This window comes from Bos grunniens, chromosome 4 (assembly GCF_055505025.1).
Source record: "Bos grunniens cultivar Pamir isolate PY7600 chromosome 4, Bosgru_T2T1.0, whole genome shotgun sequence".
Classification (NCBI taxonomy): Eukaryota; Metazoa; Chordata; class Mammalia; order Artiodactyla; family Bovidae; genus Bos; species Bos grunniens.
Window position 1 is genome coordinate 59,869,060 of NC_141168.1, and position 22,031 is coordinate 59,891,090.

The window sequence follows — 22,031 nt, forward strand, 5'->3', positions numbered from 1 at the left end:
GAAGGGAGCTTGAGAAGGATTATCTGGAGAGGTCATCTTTAGCAAAGAATGAAAGGAATAAACATTCTGAATTTCACCAAACACTATCTAAGAGGATATGACAATTACCTACAAGTACTTAGCAGGCTTTAGCACCAAGGTGAGGCATGAACTGTGTAAGGTGCTTTATAGAGGTATGAGAAAGTCTTGGCAGGTGGTGGTAATTAAATTTGTTATTTTTCAGTTGCTCAGTTGTGTCTGACTCTTTGTGACCCCTTGGACTGCAGCACACCAGGCTTCCCTGTCCTTCACTATCTCCTGGAGTTTGCTCAAACTCATGTCCATTGAGTTGGTGATGCCATCCAACCATCTCATCCTCTGTCCTCCCCTTCTACTCCTGCCTTCCATCTTTCCCAGCATCAGGGCCTTTTCTAATGAGTCAGCTCTTCACATCAGGTAGCCAAAGTATTGGTAATTAAATTACATTGAGAAAAATTGCATTTCAGCTGGGGATGTCAGAAAGTCTCCCTTATCTGTTACATAAGGGTCCCAAAGAATATGCTGAAGTCATTTAAAGCCAAACTGGACCAGTTATTTGGGAACATAAGAGAAGAACTAGTTTTAAATGTGGGGTGGTGGTGTTAGGAAAGGAGGAGATAGCTAGTTTAATTAGTCACATATGTCCTATTGCTTTGAAGGGTTGTAAACACCTCACTTCCAACTCTAGCTGGGAAAGACAAACCGTCAAGATTCTAGTGACTCAGAAAAGCAGTATCATCGAGAGATCTAAGTAAGCTTGGCATTATTTACCCACCAAATCTGCTTTGAGATGTATTTGGTCAGCTGTGCCTGGCTTCTGTGACTGGCTCTATTTGTCCAAAGGCTAATTAGCTCGAAGGGTAGAAAGATCAGCGAGTTAATCCATAATCTCAAGTGACTGATGAAATCTAACTGCCAACTGGTACCAGAGCAGATACTTTTTCTTTAAAGGATTAATAAGGCATGCTGGCTATTCTCAAATATTAGCCTTTGCAAGAATAAGACAGGATAAAGCAAGAGAAAAGATGATTAGAGATTTTTTTTTCAAAAACCCACTTCAAACATGTATATGGTCATTTCACAAATAAAACTTCCAGGCTGGGTGATTCATAGGTCCAAGGTAGTTGTTCCTTTGATCTCCAATAATGAAGACTTCATTGCTGAGCATCTATTATGTACCAAACACTCTTTCACACGGTATTATCTCTGTCGGTTCTTACAATAACCTTATAAGGCAGGTACTATTATTCTTCTGTGAGTCCTCATGGCTCAGAGGGTGAAGAATCCACCTGCAATGCTGGAGACCTGGGTTAGATCCCTGAGTCAGGAAGATCCTCTGGAGAAGGGAATGGCTACCCACTCCAGTATTCTTGCCTGGAGAATTCCATGGAGAGAGGGGCCTGGTGGGCTACAGTCCATAGGGTCTCAAAGAGTTGGACATGACTGAGTGACACACACACACACACACACACACACACACATTATTCTTCTATTTAACAAGTGAGGCTATTCAGTCCTGAGGTCACACAGCTGGTAGGTACGATTTAAAACCCAAAAGCTCTGGCTCCAGAGTTTTTTATCTTAAATACTCTGCTGAACTTCTCTAAGCGAAAGGAAGGAGACGAGGGGCCAGGACCAAAGTCTCCCTGGTTCCAGGCCTCCATCCTTAGAGGTACTCTGATAACAGCTTATGTCTTCTCTCTCTGTCTTTTCACATCATCTTCCCTCCATGCATGTCTTACCTCTGGATCCAAATTTCCCCTTTTTATTGGGACACCAGCCATCTTGGCTTAGGGCCCATTCTAATAACTTCATTTTAACTTGATTACCTCTGTAAAGACCTCTGTATAAGGTCACATTCTGAGGTGCTGATGGTTAAGACCATCATAGCTTTTTTGAAGGAGGACACAATTCAACTCCTAACATACATCAAGGTTGCTAGACAGGTTTAAACATCCACTTGTCTAGGACAACCCATAGTCAGGGCAGCTAGAGCACAGCACAGACTCCCATCAAGTCTGCAGGTACATCATGAAAAGCCCAGCCTTCTACCTTGTCAAGGAGCACGGCTGGCTGACAGAAAGGCCAGTACAGAGGCTCGTGAAAGGTATTTCTGATCTGAAGGACTGAACCCAGATGTCTAAGAAATCACTCTTTAGCACTGTCCTATTGGAGTCTTGACTGAGGGGTGACATTTACACTTGGGGCTCAGTTTGCCCCATGAGAAGAAAACAAATTCCCTCCATCACTGGATGACCTTGAACTATGGAAAGCCCCATCCCTGATCCTGTCTTCTAGAGTACTGGTCTCCTAACTCTCTATTTTTTAAAAATCTACATACTCTTTAACAAATTTTTATGTTGACTTAGGAAAAATTTTTATTGAAGTTGAAATAGTTGCAAAGAATATAATTTTCAGTGTATCACAGTGTTGATATTTAAAAAATAAAATGGTTGCATCGCTTTTAAAAGTGTATCCTTGGATATGCATACAAGAGTGATTTGATACCCATAATTGCTCATTTAAACATATGTGAATAAGTTCTTCTTTAATAACTGGAAATTTCACATCTTCATTTTTCTCATTTAATACAGGTCAGCAAACTTTTAATATAAAAGGCCAAATATAATTTTAAGCCTTCTGGGCAGTCTCTGTCATACCTAATCAACACTGCTATTGTAGCATGAGGGCAGCCACAGACAGTACATAGACAAATGGGCATGGCTAGATTCCAACCAAATTTTATTTACAAGAATAGGCCATGGCTTGGATTTGGCCCATGAGTCACTTGTGAACCTCTGTCCTAGAACTCAAATTCTCATCCTGCTTCCCATTTTTCCCATTCTATCTTGATTCTACTCATAAACTTTTTTCATAATAGAATTTTATGCTTAAATGTTAGCTGTTAATCATACTATTGTACTTCTCTGAAACAGAATATATATATGTGTGTGTGTGTGTGTGTGTGTGTGTCAACTTGGAAGTCATATATATGTGTTTTATACATATATGAAAGCCTCATATATATATATATATATATATATATATATGTGACTTTCAAGTTAACTTGGAAGCCACATATATATGACTTCCAAGTTGATATAGGAAGCTTGGGAGTCAGAGAGACCTGGATTTGAACTTACTTCCAGAGAGACCTGGATTCTTCCACTTACTTCCCTGGTGGCTCAGATGGTAAAGAATCTGCCTGCAATGCAGGAGACCCGGGTTGAATGCCTGGGTCAGGAAGATCCCCTGGAGAAGAAAATGGCAACCCACTCCAGTATGCGTGCCTGGAGAATTTCATGGACAGAGGAGCCTGGTGGGCTATAGTCCAGAGAGTCGAAAAGAGTAGGACACGACTGAGGGACTAACACTTTCACTTTCACTGCCACTTACTAGATGGATCATAAGCTAACTCTTCTACATCTCTATCCCCTTACCTGTAAAAGGGGATATAATGTCTTTTAACATTGCTGTTAGCACGATACTGAAACTATGTTAGGAAAAAGGATGGAGACTGAGAATCACACTAAAGCCTCCCGGATTCTCGACTTCTATTCATCCTTTGAGTATACAGGGATGCACCTTTTGGTAAAAACTTGTATCCTGATAGACCATGGCATGTGGTAATTTAAAAATAATAGTTACACTGAAAATATTTTTTTAAAGGTTTGAGAAATTCCATTAAAAGGACCTAAGAATATGTAAAGTGCCTAGCATAGAAAAGGCACAATTCATATGCCCACCAAAACAAATGTTTCTAACATTACTCTGGCCTTGAAGCAAGTGACTGGGAGTGAGTTTATGAAGGACATAAATTAAGCAGGGGTGGAAGAAAATGATAGCTCGCTACACACAGTGTGATTATTGTATAGTTACCTATAGTGCTCAGATATTGAGCTAAAAGATTTTCCTACCCACTCATACTTATACCTCTGCCCAGGAGACATGGAGTTGCCACAGTTCTTGATCACCATAGCTGGATTATTTCTTCTTTGACAATTCTAACAGTTCAGAAACCTCTGGTAAAGTGAAAAAAATCTGGTTCATCCAAATTTCAACTTGTAAGTTGTTTTGCAAAACTAAAAGAGTGCACAGCTCTTGTGTTTGCTCTTACAATTCAGATCTTCTTCTGTGTTCATTTCTAACTCTGTGCCAGCAAGGCCATAAACAGAGACCAGGAGAAAAGAAGGCAGAAGGTAAGGACAGTTATTGGCCAATTTGTTTTCATCGATTTCTTTCAAGTTGTTTTCAAATAGTTCTTCCAAGGCCCCAATTTTTGAAAGTAGATATTTATTCTTTATGCAAATGGGCATGGAAATAAATGCATAAGTGAATGCATGAATGAATTAATGAATATATAAATAACTTGTCTGTCAGAAATTTTTCTTATCATGGCTTCTGCATTTTAGGCAATTCCAATTTTGACACTAATGATTGCATTAAAAATAAACCTCCATGCAGAATAATCCATAGATTGTCATAGATTATCTATGTTCACAGATAATACTAAGGCCTAGAATTCATACACAGTAGGCATTCGGCAAGTATTGATTGTTGAATAAATTGAGAGAGCAAGCAGATGTGGCCACTGTCCTTTGTTAACAGAGACATATTAGCAAGTCAATCAATTTCTCTGAGCCTCATTTTTTCTACTTGTAATAACGTAACTGCATGGTGCTGTTCCCCTTCCCGTCCATGGGACCACTGAGTCCAGATGAAGAGCCCTGGTAACTACCCCCAGTACCCCCAGGCTGTCACCAGACGAAATTTATTTAACATCCTGGGACTCAGGTTTCCTCAAGATCTAGGATGTTCAGTTCAGTTCAGTTCAGTCGCTCAGTCGTGTCTGACTCTTTGCGACCCCATGAATCGCAGCACGCCAGGCCTCCCTGTCCATCACCAACTCCTGGAGTTCACCCAGACTCACGTCCATCGAGTCAGTGATGCCATCCAGCCATCTCATCCTCTGTCGTCCCCTTCTCCTCCTGCCCCCAATCCCTCCCAGCATCAGAGTCTTTTCCACGGGAATACAATAAACAGATCACCAGATGTTACAAAGGAAGAAATCACACCTCCTCTCTTGACAGAATGTATAATTCAGGGGTATTAAGTTCATGGCTGGCGGTGGTAGAGGGTGGGTAGGGGAGGGGAAGAAAGCGATCAAGAAGTGTCTGAGAACTTGCATAGAGAAGAACTCAAAATATGCATGCTTTCAAAGCTGCTTATTATATTTTCAAGAAGAAGGACAGAATTGGTGTTGTATGGCTAAGACTTGGCTATCCAGAAAGATTTATGGGCCATCTGCAGAGACCCAAGAACATCTTGACTTACAAATGTAAACACCACCAATTATTTATGGCAGTTCACAGTATCCCTGAATGCCACAAGGCATCTGCCTAGAAGCACAATATCGTTTGATCTTGACTGGCTTCCAAAATCAGGAAAGTATACATCATCATCCTGGAGCTTCTGGTACTCTGCCTCCAGAAACATCTTCCCAATTATCCTTCCTCAGAAAAACAAGGCTGAGTCGTTAGGAGATATTAGATTTTAAATAATAATAGTAATACTTTATGTCATAATTCACAAAGCACATGGAAAGTGTTAATTCTTTGGTTCTTTAGACATTTCTATATGTCAGATTAGTGTAAATAATATTTATATTTTATCTGTGAGGGAAGAAAATACTAATAATTGGAGAGGTAACATGGCAAGACCTAAATCTTAGTAGTGGCTAAGCTGGGACTTTTATCTTGGGCTTTGGTTCTAAGTGCTTCCCTGGTGGCTCAGTGGTAAAGAATCTGTCTGTCAATGCAGGAGATGCCAGTTTGATCCCTGGGTCAGAAAGATCCCCTGGAGAAGAAAGTGACAACCCACTTCAGTCTTCTTGCCTGAGAAACCCCATGAATTACAGTGGGCTTGTGGGCTACAGTCCATGTGGTCACAAAAGAGTTGGATACAACTTAGCAACTCAGCAACGAACAATGGGGTTCTAAGGGCAGTGCTCTCTTCTGGGTGGCCTCCAGCACTAGCAGAGCTGGGATAGCCCCTGTGGTTTAAGGAGAATGACCTGAGAGCAGACAGCAAGCACCCTGGTTGTCCAAGTAGAGAATCTTCCATAGCCAAAGTTTTGAGCTAGATATTCTATGAGATATGAAAAGTAAATGGCTTCTACCCAAGGACTATAATCATACTGTTTTCTCCTTACGTAGTGTATTACAGCATACTAACCACTCACACAGACATCACTCTAATTTTCATTCAACAGCCCTGTGAATTATGCATCTTTACTTCTATTTTAACAGATAAGGAAAACTAGGATTCATAAAGGTTAAATAATCATCTACACAGTGCTTGGAAAACTCAGAATGGACAGGGATGGTCCATAAGGCAGTCTTTGCAAAGATTGTTGGGTCTAATTTGCAAAGGCATTTGAGCCTGGCTCATGGAGTCAATGAAGGCTTTTGCCCCTCAAACCCTACCACTCTCTATAGCTGGAGGGGTGTGGCCCTGCTCCCACTCTTTGGGGGTACTAGAAAGAGTACCAGTGGACAGTACCAGCATAATACCCCTCAAACCTGAGTCTCAAATTAAAGCCTTAATGTTGAGAAGTCTAGAGGGAGTACCAGCATCAGTGACTTTCAGACGCTTCCTGCTTTGAAATCACTTTTTGCAAATGATAAAGCTTCTGAAATGCAGATTTCACTTTGCTGGCCCGTTAGACATGAGCAGGCTCTGCATCACCTGCTGGGACCTCTGGACTGGGCTGGCTCTAGATAGAAATGATTTGTCCCAAGAGGCTCTGACTGAATGAAAGCCAATAGCTGATGGGTGCTTCATTCCAACCAGGCAATTGGATGTTAGAATTGTCCCAGATGCTATCTCAAATGTTCAGCTAGAAGAATTCCAACCAAGTCAGAATGAAATTTTATTTCATTATGCTTCCAGGTCTGGGAATGATGCCAGTGAACTGCTCTCCTTGACAGGTCCCTCATCACTTAGAGCTCAAAGGAAGAGAGAAGTGAGCTCCCGAAGTGCCAGGCTGCAGCCCTCCCTGTCAGATGGCAACACCTCCATGGAACAGCTGAGCAAGGGGCTGAGGCAAGAACTGTCATTCCCTTATCGCTGAAACCCTGCATACTGATGATAATTCCCTGTATGTTCCTTTCCAAAGTCTTACACAAGGCACCGAGCTGATGAAGCGACCTAGGAGAGGATGAAAAGTCAGTTTCAGCTTTAAGCCAATTCTGATCCTTTGGCAGTGGCTGACTTAGCGCTGTGTTAAGAAGGATTCTGAAGCTCTGTCTGGGTACAATGGGAAAGACTACTGTAACCAATGGAGCATGGGCCCTCGAGGACTGAATGTTTCCAACTTGACACATTCATGACCCGGGAAGTCACCAGGTCTAAACTCCTCCTTACCCATGTGAAGATGCTGAGGAGCATAAGCGTTAAGTGACTTGTAAAATTTAATTCTTAAAGTAGAGATGACAATGCGAGACTACTGCTCTGTCCTCTATATGATAGTTTTCTAGTCCTGACTTTCTAGATGAAATAAGCTAGTGAACTTCAAAATCCTGTGATAATGCAAAAGCAATTACTGTAATGATAATTTTACTTATGTAACATACAGCTAGTTCCCAGTGTCTCTGTAATTACTGAAATCCCACAGCACTTCTTTTCATTCATGATTGAGTGGATTAGCTCTTGGCTTGGCCAAATATCAGCAGATTCACATACCAAGTCATCTTGCTCTCAAGAGTCAACACTGCCTATGGTTTAATCTACTTGGTTTGCCACTGTTGTCTCAGAACGAAAAGATTAAGTCATGTCATAGAAAGAAAGAAGTTGCAAAGGACTCACACAATTTCACCCAACCAACACTTGTCAAGTGCTTAAGTGCACAAGGCATTCTCCTTGGCAGTTCTGTCCAACACGCTAGAAATGGGTGGAGTTGAACCAGAAGGCATCCCCACTTCTAGGGATGGTATTTAACCGTATGGCATTTTTTTCCTTTCTCAATTTTTTCTATTATTTCTAAAAGAGCTCTTTACTAATGGAAGGCCTAAGAGCACCAAGCTTGGAGTGAGCTTTATCCTTCCACTGGCAGACTGGGCTGAAATTGTCAATGTCAGAATATCTTTAGGAGGCTGGAATTGGATACTTCTATGAAGACTTTGTAGCATCATTTTGATCTAGTTATTGAAGAGGTTGATTCTGTTTTCATGATTGCTTTTATATTTATAAAAAGAAAACTTTAGATAAGGATGTTGAAAGTAAAGATCTTAAGACCAAATTAATTGTAGGCACTATTCAGTCATTAATTTATGTGTTGTTGTTGCTCAGTCGCTAAGTCGTGTCTGACTCTTTTGTGACCCCATGGACTGTAGCCGACCAGGCTCCTCTGTCCATGGGATTCTCCAGGCAAGAATACTGGAGTGGGTTGCCATTTCCTTCTCCAGGGGATCTTCCTGACCCAGGGATCAAACCCATGTCTCCTGCATTGGCAGGCAGGTTCTTTACCACTGAGCCGCCAGGGGAAGCCCTCAATAACTTTTATAAATAAATAAAATTTGCAGAATTGAATAAGATGACATCAGTTAAATCATCCCTTAGCCTCAATTATGCAAACAGAATTATCTGCAGCAAAGTTACCTTCTTATTCTGGTTTGCTTAGCTTATTATTAAAATGAAACTCATGTTCCCTGAGCATATTAAGTTGAAGGAAGTAGTGCCAAAGTGCAGCGAGTGGCAAGGCCAAGATATCTGAGGACTGAAAAATGCCACGGATGGCATATTGACTTTCTGCAATGCAGAATGGCACACCTTTTAATTCCCCCATGCCAAACAGTGCAATGGAGCAACCAGATTTAGCTATATGCTGGATGTGACACACACAATGGTTAAGGGCAAAAGGTAAACACATCTGTGAATACTAATGTATGGTTTTTCTCTTTGTTAGCAGGGCAAGCCTGCTTGATACCTAATAGAGGTAAAAGAGATCAAGGTGCCATGGCCTGATGAGTAAGTGAGAAATGTAACTGACCTAGTTTATAAGGAGAATTCTCTGAGGGTTCACCACTACACTGTCCAGGGGAGTAGCCACGAACCACACATGGTCGTGGGAACCTTGAAACATGTGGTTCATGAGACTATGCAGTTGAGGTGTTTTGTTGTTTGTTTTGCATTTTTTGTTTTAGAAATTTGAAATTTTATTTAATTTTAGCTAATTTAAATTTTAAAATTGATACTTCAGTTATTGGAAAACTTCTAAGTATGTTTAGAACAACTTCTGTTCCTGAATCTACTTTTGTAACTGTAAATTTTGTGAAATCTAAATACAGATTTCCCGTGAAAATTCAGTCTCCAAATTGTGTTGTGCTGTAAGTGTAAAATATATGTCAGACTTCAGAGACTTAGCATGAAAAACTTGAATATAAATATTTTGTTAATAATTTTGTAGTTTGATATAGAAAGGATAATATTTTGGACATATTGGGTTAAATAATATAATTTATTAAAATGAACAGATTTAGAGTTTGGTTTTTTTTTTCTTTTTACTTTTTTAATGTGACTGCTAAAAAAATTAAAATTATATAAATTGCATTGTATTCCCGCTAGACAATGCTGCTCTAGAAAGAGATCTGTCATATTGTTTCTGGAGGACATTGTTTATTGAATGGTTATTAAATGTGTCTTCTACACATATGAATTGTTGCTGTTGCTGTCGTGTCCAACTCTTTTGTGACCCCATGGACTGTAGCCCACCAGGCTCCTATGTCCATGCAATTCTCCAGGCAAGAATACTGGAGTGGGTTGCCATTTCCTTCTCCAGGGGGTCTTCTTGACCTAGGGATCAAACCTGCATTTCCTGCATTGCAGGCAGATTCTTTACTGTCTGAGCCACCAGAGAAGCCCACACAAATTAATACTTGGTGTAATACTAGAAACTGCACAATATTAGACACGAATAACAAATAACCCATGTTTTTAAAAGCTGCTATTAAGACCCCTACAGATTCCTTTTCCATATAGCAATGTAAGCTTGCTTTTATGCTGCAGTCTTTCATTTCTTTATCTGCCAAACTGAAAATTTTGAGGTCAATAATTTTTGTTTTTCCTTCTAGGAACCCAACCTTTCAGGAACCCAACCTTTCCTTTCATTTTTCATTAGTAAGTCTTCAGTGGAGATTGCCAGTTTGCAAAACAGATAGAATGTAGATGCTCTGGTTAAAGTGGGAACTGAAGACTCACCCCGCTTCCACATTACCCCAGTTATCTCAATGATGGCAACTCTGAGGTGCATATTTTGAAATCTATGTCACTTGATGATTTCCAGGCCTAATCTTGACCTTTCAGTTGCTTCGTCTTTGTTTGTCCTCTGTCACTACCTGGAATCTTTCTGAGTTGGGGCCATCACTCCTGTTTGCCAAGTCTTCAGAAAGCATGGTAGCCCTGGTGATTCCCACAGCACACCCTGGCTGCTCTATTGTTGTGGCCCTTAACAACCCTCACCATTGCTATGGCAACTGCAAACCATTCCTGGCAAATGCAAGCAAAGGGCAGCTATGGAAAGAGTGACCTCCCACCTCTCACATATGGCCCAGGAGGAGCTGGTTTCATATAGAAATTGACCCAGTTAATACCAGTCAAATAAATACTCTGCAGAATAAGGTGGCACACCATACAGGAACACGGTGTGGTGGTGGGGTTGAACAAATGCAGCATTTTGGTGACAGGTTTTTACTTAGTTCAAATTTTTTTTCTTAAATGGTATTATTAATAATTTACTCAACTACCCCACAATGCCTTTCTAATTTGACTTTAATTATTGCAATGACTCTTTAATTCAACTCCCTGGGGTCTGACTCCACTAGTCAGACTAGATGACCTAGGAGACTGCCTTCCTCTACCCACCTGGGCTCCGTCCACCCATAAATTCAGCATTGTGGTAAATCAATGTGTGTGAAAACACCAAGCACTTGCCAGTTTCTAGCTGGATAAACGAAAACAAGTTCTTTACATTTTTGGTGACTCCATCTCCTCACTTAGGAAGTAAGGAATACAAGTAGTTCTGCTGGGCTGCTATAAAGATTCGTTGAGCTATTACATCTGCATAAAATATATTGAACAGTGCCTGGCACACACTTAATGCTCAAGGCAGGTTAACTACCCCTGTTGTAATTGATTTTATTCCAACTGCTGGGAGAACTGAGGAATCTTATCATTCCAACTTAATGCTAAATTTCAGGAATTAGATTCAATGTACTTATATTCACTCTGACTTAATGTTGGGAAACTCTGATAGTCACTTAAAAATCTAAGGGAATTCACTTTTTGGTCTTTATATTTATCTTTATTTTTTAAAAAATATTTATTTATATATTTGGTTATTCTGGGTCTTAGTTGCAGCATGCAAACTCTTATTTGCAACATGTAGGATCTAGTTCCCTGATCAGGAATCGAACCAGGTCTCCTGCATTGGGAGTGTGGAGTCTCAGCCATTGTACCATCAAGGAAGTCTCTACATTTAACCTTCTAATATGTCCTACATCCTACAAATTCCAAGAAGAGGTAGTGGGAAGAAGCCTTCTCTTCCAAGAGCAAACTAAACAGTTACAAACATGCAATTAATTCTGGTCCTTGAAAGAACATTTTCAAGTCCCATAATTCTAGCTTCACCAACCCTCTAAGCTCAGGAGTGAGAAAACCACCATGATCTATAATGATTTCCAAAACTTTTTAATACAGATCTTAGGTGAGAACATCCAGGGTCTCATTCAGATACCGAAATCATTGCTTAAGCCAGACGCTGAGTAGACCTGGCTGTAGCAGTACATAGTGGACCCATTTGCAAAAAGGAGACAATGAACATGAGCGCATAATAAATTCTTGGCTAGTCACATAGGGCAGAGATCTTACTTGACCCTGAAATGGGCTGTCCCCAAAATGTTATGAGATTCGGCATAAAGGTATTTTCTTAAGCCAGGGGAGAGTTTCATAGCTTTCAAACTCTTAGACTTCCATGACAAAAAATAGGCTAATAACTACTCTTATTCTTTTTTTTTACATTTTGACTGCTTCCATAAAAGGCTATTTTTTTCTCTCATTCGTGCCAACAGGTGCCAGCACTCCGCTCATGTCAAATGACACTAGAGGGGGAGAGAAGAGGTCAAAAGAGGATGGAGGGTCATTCTAATGAGGTGACGGGCACTTAATGCAGAGCCTCTAGAAACCAGACTTCCTCCAAATTGTGCCTATACTGAGGTGTACGGGGTAGTGAGATGCAGCAGAGAGATGCTCACACTCGCCTCCAATCAGGTGGAATTCTCGATCAGCACACCATCCTGAGCAGCTTGGGATCACAGGACAGCCTTCATTTCTAGAGAGCTTCAGTTAACAGACAAGACGCGGACCTGGAGCAGCCAGGTTTCCCGTGTGGGATGCAGGCACGCGGAGCTGGGAAACTCTCCATGTTCTCCAGAGAGTTAACCCTATCTCTTTACCAGTCACAAAAGCCGAAGATCTTTCCTAAACACCCAATCACCCTCGCTCTGTTTTCAAGTTTTCTACAGGCAAAACCTTCCTACTCTTTTGTTTCTTTACCGGTTCATCACTGAATCCATTTAGGACACAGCAAATTCCATTCTAGAGCCACGTGAAGACCTACAACGCTCTTCTGTCAATAGGACCTTGTTTTAAAGGACAAGCCAATGAGACTTCCCATATATGACTACTTTACACGCATCTTGATAATGCTTTTTTCTCTTTGTTTCTCTCTGTTATCTGAACCCAAGTGGACTGTAAACAGAAGATGTCAAGTGTGCTGTCAGTCTCCCTGGTACATAACGCGGGAGATCGCATTAAAAAAAAGTCACAGTAATGAAGCTTCAATATCAACAGAGATGCTGGGGAGAGGCTTATTAGGTAGAGCTGGAAGCCCCAAGTTCAGCTTCCACTCTCTGCACCCAAACCAAAGGCAATGCCTCTTCTCTCCACATTCGGAAAGACTGTAGTTCCCCTGGAATCCTACATCCTACTGCTGAGGATAGTGCTTGAGTTCCATTTCACCACATATATATTTAAGTTTGCAGCTAGAAGCGTCCCTAAAGGCAAAGAGTTTCTCCTTTCACACACAGCCCCTCCATTGCCTGTTTACAGCACTGCTTTCTTATTCCTCCTTTTTCTACTCAACAAAATTGAAAATTTCATCACCAGTGTCAGAAAATTAAACCCCAGGGAACAGAGCACTAGCTCAGAGCATCGGTTCTCTGGCAAAGAGCCAATCCTTGAATTCAACTTTGCAAACCTTCTCTGGTTTCAAAGGATGCAAAACAGAGTCATTTAGAAGCATGCTTCTTGACAGCCGGAATCTCTCTGACTGCACTCTAACTCTTTCTGCAATTAATTTTTTAAAAAGAGAGAGAATATATTTCAATTTGGAGACCGATTTCATGAACGAAGAAAGGGACCCGACCTAGCTCAGTTGCATACTTCCCGAGCAAGAACGGCAGTGCACCCAGCAGAGATGCTTCTTTCTCTGGCTGAGGGTCTGAAGAAGTGTTTGACAAACCATTGTAATAACATCTCTCTTCACAACGCAAACACCGGCAACACAATCAAGCAGCTCGCAGCTCAGGTCCGTGCCTGCACCCTTCTCTCTCCTCCCAGCCATGCACAGGATTGACTCTCATAAATTTAGTTTTAAAAGCTTCCTCTTTTGAAATGGATTCGTGCCCAGGAAGATAAAGTAAAACTCCACTCCTCACACTGATCCTAGCAAGACAAACCAACATCCCAGTAAAACACACAGTCAACTACAAACCCCATCATACCCGAGCGATGCATGCAGTCTTTGGAATACAGAGGCTCACACATCATGGGAACCCTAGCCTAGAGTGCTGATTCCTCCATGTGCTTGTTCCAATTCACCGTTTTCTTGGCAGACAATAAGACAAAGCTACATTTTAGCTCAGGCTGCTAATACCAGCGCACAGATGTGTAAGACTGAGGTTTACTCACCAAGCCCCCGTAAGTCCATCTTTCCCCAACTACAGATGCTGCTTCTAAGCTGCAGTTGCCACCAAATGACTTAAAGTCGACCTCCAGAAGAACAAAGTGCTGAAATACTGGACGGTTCCTGAGTGAGCTTGTTCACAAAATAGATTTCCAGTTGAGCCATGTGAATGGAGACCCGCCGCACACCTTTGAATGGTATACACTTCAAGTCCAGAAAAATAAGCATGTAGCTCTGCTTATGTTTATGGAGCTGGAACCCAGGGGTGCTCTGATTGGCAGAAGTTGCAGAAAGATCAGCCAATCAAAGGGAGCCTCCATTTCAGGGAAACTCCTGCTCATTTATTTAGCATCTTCAGAGATCATCGGCTTTTCGAGGGAGAGCTTTTCTCTTATAGCACCACAAGAGAAAACAATAACTTCATTTAATTTTAGTGCCCTATGCTCTTCTATCAATAAAGAGATACCTCCTCTTCTTGGTATTCCTCAGCACTCCCCCTTTTCTTGTAAAGAACTAAAAACAAAAGAAAAGGAGGAAGAAGAAAGAGCTAGTGGTGGGCTGGAGATAGTTCATATTCATCAGCCTCCACCTTGTTGGGAGAAAGGAGGGGGGAGCTCCCAGGCTCAATAATTACTGATTCTGTTGCCATGGAAACAGACTGGCTGCAGCAAGTTGGATTCGTGTAGAACATCTGCTGCCAGACCCACAATCTAACTGCAATCTCATCTCTGCCCCCTCCCTACTTTCATTTGATTGTGAGTTTGCTTTCTCCCTCCTTTTCTTCACATACAGTTTTTGTCCAGAAATGTCATGTAACAGCCTCACTCTGTACACACAGTACCAACACGCCAGGGGTGCTCACATACCCAGAAATGCGTTTATGCAAGAGTGCATCCCAGCAGGGCTCCCCCGAGAGGATTCATCCTCTGATTCATACTCAGGATGTAAACAAACACACACAGCCCCTCCTGAGCCTCCACCTCTCATTAAAATGTACTGTAAGTCACCTATAGAATGAGTGGAGTATCTTTTAAAATATTTGTCATCTAACAGTGCTAAAAGCCCTCAAATAAAAGTTTTCAGTGGCATTTCTCGAGGGCACTGTGGTGGTTCCTAGCAAACCTCTGGAATGAAGAGACGAAACCAGGTGCTTGTGGAAGAAAGCTTGCACAAACCCTTAAGTTCAACTTCTTTGCATTAGCACCTCACCAAGGTACCCTGAACGCTGGGGCTCCTCCCGGGGATTTCCTCAGCCCCTTTACATCCCCTCTAACTCCTCCCTTTGCATGCTCCAAATTCTGGTTGCATGACCAGTTAGTCACTTTAGATATGCTGTTATATTTCTCTATAACAGCAGGGGCCGCCACTGAGCAATGAATGGCTGCTTGGTCTGGTCAAACCCAGGTGATCTCACACCTGGGTCTGCGGGAAGCCCTTGACATGATGGAATTCTACAGAAACTGATGGAAAATGGCAAGTGTCAAAGAATGTTATAATTCTGGCTTAAGTTAGAGAGAAAGAAATTATTTTCTGTCCCATCATCATGAATCTTAAGGAGAATCTTTTCTTTCTTAACAGTCTCTATAAGCCTGGTGACCTCAAACCATTAATGACACTGGCCAGGCTTCCTAGAGGGCTAAAGTCTCTTGCTCTTGGAGCCAAGGTGAATTATTCACTACCACACAGACAGTGTCTAACAAGCAACAGGAGCCCTGGACCTCCTTTATTCCTTAACGACTCTTGGTCCAAACCATCTGTCTCCAAGTGCTCAGCTCTGGCCCAGTGGTCTTGATGTTACATTTGCTCTTTCACGAATCTGAGTCCTGGCTTTCCATTTTGTTTCTTTGTGCCACTGTGAGCTTGGGAAGGAATTCTCACCCAGGTTCTGCCTCTCAGGCACCCAGCAGTCTTTCTCAGCTCTGTCCAGACTACCTCAACACTCCGGGGTCATGCATATCTCAGATTTCCTCTACCACCTTTCTGGAACCTTTCTAAGTTCCCCTGTCTATCTTCCTCTGCCATGGGGACACCTGCGCATTGCCCTCTCACCCTCCTGAGATTATCCAAATTGCTATTGTTTTTATGCAGAAACATGTCATTCCAACCAGGTCTTCTTCCCTGGTTGGAAATTTAATAAAAATTGAATCATTTGTTTAACAAATATTTAGTGAGTGTTTATGTGCCAAAAGTAATTGTGCTCATGACAAAACAAGCTAGCACGTGTTGTGCCTTACAGCACAATGACCCTAGCAGAGACACAAAAGATATTAGAATGTAACTTTCATAAGGAGGATGAAGGAGAGCTGTGTGCTATGGGCACAAATAATAAAAAGACTGAACGTAGTGAGGTAAGGCAGAATACTTCGGAGGAAGAGATATCTAAGATCTAAAGGAAGAGTAGAAGGTAATGAGTTGAAAGCAAGGGGAACAGTGTTTCAGACATAAGGAATAATACATACAAAGGGCCTTCCTAGACACACACTGCCTACGAGGGAGGGTGACAGCTCTGAAAACCTGAAACAAGCCAAATGTGACTGATCAGAGAGAAAATGATTAAAAGGGCAGTGTGAGATGAACCCAGACAGCAAGCAGAGGCCAGATCTGCAGGGTCTCAGAGATCATGTCTCGGAGTTGGTTTTTATCCTATCACAATGACAAGCCACTGAAATACTTCACTCAGTGACTCCCTGACTTCATCCCTCAACACACCTACGTAACTCAATATATTCCCCAGTTAATCTCAACAACAAGTTAACAGTCTAATTGACATAGCTGATTTCAAGGCGTGCATAACATGTTGAACTGACCTAGCTAACATTTACGAGTTAATAGTCTGGGTAGCACTCCATCTGGATTAACCAATTTAAGTCTTACAACAACCCAGTGAAGTATTATTATGGTCCCTATTATAACAGTGTGAGGAAATGGAAGTTTAAGGAAGTTAAGTAAGGTTACCAAGATAAAAAGCAGCAGAGCTGGATGTGAACCCAAAGATTCCAGCTCCGGTTTCTTTAAAAGAGATCTACAGGGACCACCTGGATCAGAATTACCTGGAGCTCTCGGCCAAATGCGGGTTCCTAGGATCCCACTGTATCCCTCCTAACCTACGATCTTAGGAGTGGAATCTAGGAATGTTTTCCCAAGCTCTCCAGGGGATTCTCGTATACACCACAGCTTGACAATCACTGCAAGAGGGGTTAAAATAAGGAGAAAAAAAAAGACTAATCCTAAATTAATCTTTAATGCATAAAATGGAGAATGGCATGTGTGTGTGTGTGTGTTTGAGAATGGGGGTGGGTCTCACTACTCCAAGCCAACCCAAAGAATCCCTTTACATCAGAACAAAATCCCATTCCTTTGACTATCAATTTCTGAGTTGAGAGTAGGTACCATACATAGCACAGTTTGGGGCTCAGCAGCTCTGCTGGTGGTGAAGGAATTCATCTTTCAGTGTCATATCTTTTTGCCTTTTCATACTGTTCATGGGTTTTTCAAAGCAAGAATGCTAAAGTGATTTGCCATTCTCTTCGAGTCTCTTGGATAGCGAAGAGTTCAAACCAGTTAATCCTAAAGGAATCAGTCCTGAATATTCATTGGAAAGACTGATGCTGAAGCTGAAGCTCCAATACTTTGGCCACCTGATGTGAAACACTGACTCATTGGAAAAGACCCTGATGCTGGGATAGATTGAAGGTGGGAGGAGAAGGGGATAACAGAGAATGAGATGGTTGGATGGCATCACCGACTCAATGGACATGAGTTTGAGCAAACTCTGGGAGATGGTGAAGGACAGGGGAGCCTGTTATGCTGCAGTCCATGGGGTTGCAAAGACTCAAACATGACAGAGTGACTGAAAAACAACAACGATACTTGCTGGTGAGCAGGTATCTGAAGAAATAGCATGTAAGCTCCTGAAGACCAGATTTACCAGGTAGTTAGAGATGCTATCAGACTTGCCAGCAAGAAGACAGGTAGAGCTCATATTACCTGAATGATATGAAAGTGTTTTAGTTGCTCAGTCATGTCTGACTCTTTGTGACCCCATGGACTGTAGCCTGCCAGGCTCCTCTGCCCATGGGATTCTCCAGGCAAGAGTACTGGAGTGGGTGTCATTTCCTTCTCCAGGGGATCTTCCTGACCCAGGGATCAAACCCATGTCTCCCACATTGCAGGCAGATTCTTTTATCTGGTGGCTCAGATGGTAAAATGCTAAGAACTGTCATAACTTTTCTTTGGGTAATTTTTTTCTAGAAAATTCATTTTTTAAGACAAAATTTGCAAAGACAACAGAGAACGATTTTTGGCCTTCAGTCTGATCTGCTGCTTAGTCGCTTCAGTCGTGTCCGACTCTGTGCGACCCCATAGACGGCAGCCCACCAGGCTCCCCCGTCCCTGGGATTCTCCAGGCAAGAACACTGGAGTGGGTTGCAATTTCCTTCTCCAATGCATGAAAGTGAAAAGTGAAAGTGAAGTCGCTCAGTCATGTCTGACTCTTAGCGACCCCATGGACTGCAGCCCACCAGGCTCCTCCGTCCATGGGATTTTCCAGGCAAGGGTACTGGAGTGGGGTGCCATTGCCTTCTCCTCAGTCTGATCTACCCCCTCCTCTATTCAAAAGTTAGCGAACAGGCACTTTGGTTCACCTAGCTACTTCTGAAAAATAAGCAGCTTTATCTACATTTCCAGAGGAGTCACTTTATACAGAGTAGCTACAGAATCTTCAGAAAATCTTCCCAGGATTTTTCCCATGGAATGTTGTCTAGTACTTTTGTTACTGAGATTCCAGACGGGGTTAGTCAACTTGGCCATTATTGGGTATTCTTCCCTTTCTACGCTTTGTAATGAAAAAAGTATACACAAGCTTAAAGAGCTACTGATGGATGTAAACTATTATACAGAGAATGGATAAACAACAAGGTCTTGTATAGTACAAGGAACTATTTTCAATATCCTGTGATAAACCATAAGTGAAAAGAATATGAAAAAGAATATGTATAACTGAATCATTTTACGGCACAACAGAAATTAACACAACATTGTAAATCAACTATACTTCAATTGAAAAAGAGACAGCTGCTAATGAACCTCAATAAAAGGGAAACCTAGATTTTACTGCCTTGATATTATTTGAACTTCTGCTTGTCAAGTCCCCAAGAACTGGTACAGAGCATACATTTAATGGACTTGTACTCTAGAGGCTTAAAAGGTATTATTGGTAGCATATCATCAGTTATGAACACATTCATATTTATTATGTGCTGCCCACAGACAGAAGAAGGAAATCACAGCATCAAATACCTGGAAAATTCTGGGAGAAATAATGCCACCTGGGCATCTGAATAAAATCAGAGAAAAATATCTTTCCATTTTACCCCCACATTCCAGCCTGTACTCTGTTTCCTTCCAGGTAGGCACTGCTGGTGCCATTTATCCTGTGTTTTCTAGGGGAAGATTCAAACTAATTAAATTCTATTCCTTTCCATAAACATGATTTATCAAATGTATTATTACCAGATTTGATGTAAGTCATATAACTTTGCAATACTTTAAAAATAAATACATAAACCAAAAAGGATTCTGTTAGGTGACAATATATATTTTGGGATCATAAAATATAGAGATTATAGTGGAGTGATTTCTAAATTTGCAGTCTACATTTTCCTCAGTCTACCTACAGGTTTTAGCTAAAATGAACACCATTTATATTGGGCATTTAAAAGAGAGCTGAGGAAGATTCCATTTACTGAGTTATAAAGAAGTAGCACTAATAGCAAATCCTATTTGCCAACTCCTGGTCCTAAACAGATCACTTCCACAAGCCGGACATCAGTTTTGTTAGGATGCATGTTTCATTGCTGGCAATGTATATGATGGTAATGACAGCCTTAATTCATGATATGGTTATACTGAGATCAAGAAGACAGACTCCCATAAGCAAGGCGTCTAGAGCAGATTCAACTGCCCCACAAGCAGCCTAAGACACGTAACTCGCATTGTGAGGCGTTAATATGAAGTTTATGTCCCTGAACCTTGCTATTTTTGTGTTTCCCTTAGAAATGCTTAAAATATAAGCAAAATCTACAAACACTGAAATAAAAGTAGATCCACAAAATGCAAACCCATCCATAAACAGGTCTCTAATCCATGCACTTCTTCCCTCTTTCAGAGCAACTGACCTCTGACAGGTGGTGGCCATGATTTGCATTCATAAGGTTGGAGAGTCAAGGTCTAGAAGTCCTTGGGTGTGAAGGATTTAACCAAATAAAATCATCTGGCCTGAGAAGAACATGGGGAGCAGAAGGTTTGTTGTTTTTTTTTTGAAAAGTTTGAAAGTGGAAGTCGCTCAGTTGTGTCCAACTCTTTGTGACCCCATGAACTATACAGTCCATGGAATTTGCCAGGCCAGAATCCTGAAGTGGGTAGCCTTTCCCTTCTCCAGGGGATATTCCCAAACCAGGAATCAAACCCAGCTCTCCCGCATTGCAGGTGGATTCTTTACCAGCTGAGCCACAAGGGAAGCCCATGAATACTGGAGTAGGTAGCCTATCCCTTCTCCAGTGGATCTTGACCCAGGAATTGATCTGGGGTCTCCTGCACTGCAGGCGGATTCTTTACCAGCTGAGCCTGTAAAGGCGGCAGGAGAGTAAGGCCTAACATCATGCAGCTCTTATAATTTTGTCTGTCTGTAAAGGAGTACTGGTGAATTCTGAAAGTGTATGGACTTGCCAGCTCAAATTTTTCAAATACACTATGGAAGTGCATTCCAGAATTGCAGGCTGATGAAAAATCATGCCAAAAGGGAAAATGAAAATGCCAAAATCCTCAGCTCAGCCTTGCCAAGCATGTCCACTGCCAGTATGGTGGCAGAAAGCTGCTGGGCCAATGGTAGGATATGCTCTAGATGATACAAAATGGGAAACAGCTTCTTCACCATTTGGAAAAGGGATGCTTCTGGGCTGTCATCACATTCTTCTTGATTTTCAGATCTAATGCATAAGCAAATCTCTCCCAATTCTGAGAAAACATAGAATTTCACAAGCAAATAATTCTATCTTTTGAGAATAAAATTAGCTTCTGATATTCAGTAAAAGGGCCAATTTCGTTTCAGTCAGCAGATATTATATCTATTGTTTTGTCAAATGGTTAACACTGGATGCCCTCATTCTTTCTGCTCTTTCTGCTCACAGATTCACAGATAAATTATGTGTCCTGGTCTTTAGTTATAACAGGCATTACACTGCAACATAACATGGTAAACCAGGGATGAAGTGGAAAATAGGAGGGTTTGCTGAGAAAGAGGGAAACCAAGAAGATTAAGAAGATAAGTAGATGTGGTTTATTTAGGCAAGGAGGGAGGAAGAGGAAGGCGTACAGACATCAGTTTCTGGGACGTCAGGTTCTAAGATGTGGAAGGGGATGCTACAAAGCAAAAGGAGTTTAAGGGCTTGAAATAAAGTCCAAGAGGTCTTACAGAACCACATAAGAAACCACAAGGGGAGGACACCCACAGGACCAAAGGGATCCAACATATGAAATTCTACTCTGAGCCCTATTTAAACTCAATCATTTTGCCTTTGTCCCTTAATAAAGACCGTGTTCAGAAGCCAGACACATTACAACCATGCCCCCACCATTTCAATACCAAAACAACACAGCAACTCTCTAGGAAAACCAACTCTGAGTGTTGTGACCACTCATGGCCAACTGGCATCACGACTACAAGGACAAACTCGTTCTGAAACTCAGCCTTCAATATTATCAGCTGGTAAGAGCCAGATTGCTTGCAAACTGTTCTCTATTCTACTTCCAATTAAAGAAAGCTATGAAATGTGAACCATGACCCCTAGGCAAATGATATTAACAGGTTATTCCCAACTCTCAGGAAGAATGAGCTTTGCAACCTAATTTGTGCAGCAATTAAATTCAGTCCAAAGTATAATTTTGTTTTATTGCTCAGTACTTGCCTTCATTTTTTAAGTCAGTAATTGCAGGA

The 22,031-nt window shown here is 41.5% G+C and overlaps 1 protein-coding gene across 7 annotated transcripts in view; it reads right to left on the reverse strand.

Annotated features, from left to right (window-relative positions):
* ELMO1 (engulfment and cell motility 1) overlaps positions 1-22,031 on the reverse strand; it is a 585,897-nt gene that overhangs the window by 125,943 nt on the left and 437,923 nt on the right. The window contains exon 1 of one of the 7 annotated variants that reach the window (XM_086398487.1): positions 14,044-14,644. The exons of the other annotated variants lie outside the window; for them this stretch is intronic. The gene's annotated coding sequence lies outside the window, so the exon portion shown is untranslated. Of the gene's footprint in view, positions 1-14,043; positions 14,645-22,031 lie in introns of those variants that run through there. 7 annotated transcript variants of the gene reach the window in all.